Below are 5090 nucleotides of genomic sequence, written 5' to 3'. Positions count from 1 at the left end.
AGGACGTTATATTTGTTCTCGTTGGTCTAACCCTATATCCCAGAACGTGAGTGTGATTGTGAACTGTTGAATCCTCTGAGAACTCTAAATAACTCTAATAAGTGTAATTATGTGCTGTATATTGATTGTATTACTCAAACTGCTGGTACATCAAGACATGTACCAACAGTTGTTATATGTGAATTGTATTCAACAGGTTTTGACAGAATTATACCCATCGCATCAACGACAAGGGTATTATTGTCCTGCACAAACCAAAATAGCTCCTATGAGCGATTACAGTCAAAACGTGGGATAGGACCACCGTGGAGCTGCCGCTGGATCACGCCATCGCAGGGAGGAAGAGGAACCTAAGTCAGAAAGACTGGACTTCGTGTCAATATTGTTCGAAAGATCGCGCGAGAGTGTTAGTGTTCATTGCGAATAGCCGCACGGGCAACCGCGAGAACTGGTGTCAGAAGAGACTGGTCTCGGTGCCAAAATTGTTTGGACAAGCGCTCAGGAGTGTTACCGTTCATTACGCACAGGCCACGAGGACCCGTGTCAGATAGGAGCAGCCTCAGTGTCAATAATATTCATGCGAACACGCGAGAGAGATAGTGATCAAAGCGTACAGCCAGACTAGATCGCCAAGTCTAAAAAGGCTGGTGTGTGTGTGTAAATAAGAAATAAGAACGAGTGAGGTGCGCTTTCTGTTAGAAAATAAAGGGTTGTGACAGCTAGGTAATGTTGTGTAAGTAGGCAAGGGCGCCGCAGTAGTGTTTGTGACACCAGTTGTGTAATGAGTCCCTATATTAATTGTGGAGTCTCTGTGGTTGTGTTAAGTGTGATATCACTCGTGCGTATGGCACGCCACGTATTTGAGGGACATCGCTCGCGTGTATGACACGTGTTTGTGTAATATCACTCGTGCGTATGGCACGCGCTTGTGTGACGTCACTCGTGCATATAACACTATTTGTGTAACGTCACTCGTGCGTATGGCACTGTTTGTGTAAAGTCATTCATGTGTATGGCACTGTGTGACGTCACTTGTGCATATGGCACGCGTGAGTGTGTCACTCGTGTGTATGGCACTGTTTGCGTGACGTCACTCGTGCGTATTGCACTGTGTGACGTCACTCATGCTTATGAAACGCGTCAGTGTGACATCTCCAATTGTGTGATGTAGCCATCGTGGGGCATCACCATGAGTAGTAGCTGGTACTAAGCGTTACTGCATACATTTATCGAGCAAAACAGATCACGCTCATTGTTCTGGCAGTCATGGACATGGAAGGGAATAAGTAAAAAATGAGACACTGTTGCGTCACACCCACCCTGCCAAGGCAGCGTGAGATAAACCTGTGTCCCGAGAAGAGAAGGAACCACCAGACGGAGGGATTGAGGGACAATTATGTGAGCATTACCAACAGACACAGCAGATGTTCGCTCACATGACAGCGATAATGCAGAACGTCACCGAAGGTATGAATTGACTACAAAGTAAGGGCAGCACAAAACTAGGTGATAGCAAAGCCAACCTCCAGAAGGAGGACCTCAAAAGAATAATTCAGGAAACCATAGCCACTGAGACATCGGCTGATGCAGCATCATATTTTACAGACGGCCCGGTGGACCCAAAACATCATAGATTTGGAGTGGCCTTCTACACCCAAGGTCAAAGCCTCTTATGGAGACTTTCTAATGACTGCTCCACCATACAAACAGAGTTGGTAGTAATCTCAAAGGCCCAAACAAACAACATTCACCACCTTCTCCGGGTCATCACACGATACCCACCACCTAGATAGCTTAGGAAGTATCCTCCCCAGCAGGTGCGGACCCCAGTTCGGGGGGTGCGCCACTCCGAAACTGACCACGTCCAAGAGTGGGGGTTAGTGGTAAGCGTTCACTGACCGAGGGTCCGCTTACACTTGCAAACCTGCAGTAGCCTTTCATATCTGCAGGTAGGATAAACTCCATCCCCAATCCCAAATCCGGCCTGGCTGCTCCAAGAGCTCCAGCCGGAACCACCAAACGGGCCACCTACAGGCAAGGCCCGTGTCCGACTACGGTCCGACAATCTCAACAACAACAGAAGATCGCGGAAAGGTGTCATCACTACCAGACACAACCTTCCTTAAACCGAAACTGACGAAGAAACGCTATATACTCCAAGAGGACTCCCGGCGCTCAACTTAACAGCGGAGCCGGGAACATTTCACTAGTGGGAGAGCGGAAGTACTTCCGAGCATCAAGCTCGCTCACCGAAACCACTAACGTTGATGAAGGATCAAAATAATGACCCGCCGAGGTCCGAATGCTGGTTGCGAGAACTGTTAGAAAATATGAGGTTCCCCCAAAGGCTGACGCCAAAGTTCAGCGGAGGAACTTGTGGTGAATACTGGGAGGTCAAGGGCCCTTCCAGTGACACATTGGGATGCCACAGATACTTGATGCTTTGAAATTAGAGACACCTTTCGTCGCCTACGCCAGCTCCACTAAGGACGCTTTGCGAGGATGCCTGCAGATACAAGACTCCAAAGCATGGTACAAGGAAGCTTTGGACACATCAGAGAAACGTCATGGCAACACGCACACTTGCGTCTGTCAGCTAATAAAGTCCAACTGTGAGACTAAATGCCACGAAAGGCCCCCAACAGTTCTCAGACGAATTGGGGAATTGCATGAGGACCTTGAAGGTTCTGGGAGAACTACATCTGATTGACAAGTATGAATCAATACATACGTTAGCTGAGAGATTCAAGGGAAAGATAAGGGACAATATGTGGATAAGATGCATAAATACAAAATGAAGCAAGGGAAGCCTCCTGGGATCGAGTGAATGTTGGAATTGACTATGGATATTTGGTCGACAAGGCGGGGGAGGCCCCAAATGGACAGGGACTGAAGGAACCAAGCAGAATATATGCAGACTCACCCTCACGCCAATCATAGTCGAGGAAGAAACTTGTGGGTCTGGTGACATCAGGAATAAACACAACCAGAAAAACGGACGATGAACGCTGCTCGTTATGCCGCGGAGATCACCTTCTTCAGATGTGCCGGACATTCCTCAGCATATCCACTGGGAAGCAAACTTCCCTCGTAAGGGAAGAACGTCGCTGCTTCGCCTGCCTGTGTCGTAATCACCGGATAACGGAGTGCAGCCAGAAGATAGTATGTGGTATAGATGGCTGCTCTGGAGTACACCCGAGGCTTCTGCACTTCACGGGAGTTCTGACGAGCAGTGGCAAGGCGCAACAAGGCGAAGTTGAAAGAGGAGAACACCAGACCAGTTTCCAAAGGGTGAAGAGAGCAATCACTGGGGGCACTTACCAAATATACATATTACCTGACCACAAGCGACCATTATGCCACCACCGGAATCGGCAACTAGTGGAGCTAAATCATGGAAGACCGAAGCCGGTGCAAGCACCATGGGGAAAAGGACTGGGAGTACACAAAGCGTGCTGGTGACCACGAATAGAGGAAATCCGCATAGATGGGTCAGGGAAACCATAACCAACAACGGAATTGATGATCGGCGTGAAGAACCCAATGATTGCGAGTTGTGATTACAAAAGTCCAGCAGAGTCGCACTTCCAATAGTGAAAGTCAGGATGGCGGAGAAGAACCAAGAGGCGAAGGAGCAGTGGTCACCGGAGCTCTCTTGGTTAGGTTAGTCTAGCTAACCGGCTGCAGGCAGAGGGAAGGCCAGTTTTTTCCCTCTCCATTGGCACGATCATGACGGAAAGAAGGAGTGTAAACACCGAAGAGATCAGTGTAAAGGTGGTTAGCGTAGGAGAAAGAAAGAGCCGATCCCTCACTATCCCTAAGGACATTGTTGTTGAGAATCTACCGTCTTCTCTGAGAGTTTTCGGTCGAAGACACCCAAGACGTCACCATGTGGGAACACCTCCGAGGTACTACACCACGCCAAGCAATGAAAAGAGTGGATCTCCTGATAGGTCTGGGTGTACCACAAGTATTAGTGGCGTTAGAAGTAAGGCCCGGGAAGGACGGAGAGCCGTTTGCAACATGCACCCTTCTGGGCTGGACTATAAATGGACCGCTTGAAGTGGTGAGCCGTGATTATGCCGTGATCAACCACCTTGTCAGAAGGGCAACATTAAATTCGGAAACAAATCTGGAAAAATAAGTCAGAAACTTCTGGGAATGCGACTCAGCCTACAGTAACGATGATCCCGTCCCTGTCGAAGACAAGAGAGTCTTGATACAGTGGTCAACGTCAATTACTCAAGTGGACGGACACTACAAACTTCTCATCCTGTTTCACCAGAAAGAACCGGAACTCCCAGACAATAAGAAGCTTGCCGAACAGCGATTGGCGGGACTGAGAAAATGCCTCCTAAGGAACCTAGGGCTCTCTCAGAGGTATCAAGAAGAGATAAGACGTCCAGTCGACGAAGGACATGCTGAGCGAGTCCCACGTCAAGAACTCAGTGTTCCACCCCGTGTTGAATCCCAACAAGCCAGAAAGGGTGAGAATAATTTTTGATTGTGCAGCCGAATATGACTCGATTTCATTGAACAGCCAGGTGATGCAAGGGCCAGACCTTAACAACAATTTGATGGGATTCCTCATTAGATTCAGACAAGGAAACGTGGCACTCATGGCTGATATCGAAGCAATGTTCCACTAAGTACGAGTAGCACCCGAGTCTTATGGTGGATGGGCGACCAGCTGCCAGAGGCCCCCACCACTTGCCGAATTACAGTACATCTCTTTGTAGGTATTGCAGCCCTTCATTGTCCGGGTATGTGCTACAACGAACATTCCAAGATTACAGGGAAAGTCTCCATGACGACATCAAGAAAGCGAATCGTAACTTCTACATTGACGATCTGCTTCTCTCAGCAGATTCGCCGGGGAAGGCAACGATAATTACCCATTGACTGAGACAGCTGAGGAAGAAGGGTGGATTCAGACTTACGAAGAAGGTCTGTAATCACAAGGAAGTCCACAAGGCAATTACAGAGACAGAGAAAGCCGTGGGAGTGAAGGAAGTCATTTTGAAAGACGACAGGCTCCCCACTGAACGAGTGCTGGGAATCTTGTGGGACCTGAAAAGGACGAACTAGCG

The sequence above is a fragment of the Homarus americanus genome, unplaced genomic scaffold (assembly GCF_018991925.1).
Source record: "Homarus americanus isolate GMGI-L3 unplaced genomic scaffold, GMGI_Hamer_2.0 scaffold2539, whole genome shotgun sequence".
In the NCBI taxonomy this organism is placed as follows: Eukaryota; Metazoa; Arthropoda; class Malacostraca; order Decapoda; family Nephropidae; genus Homarus; species Homarus americanus.
The sequence above is the reverse complement of the archived record's forward strand: the minus strand, read 5'-3'. Positions refer to the sequence as shown.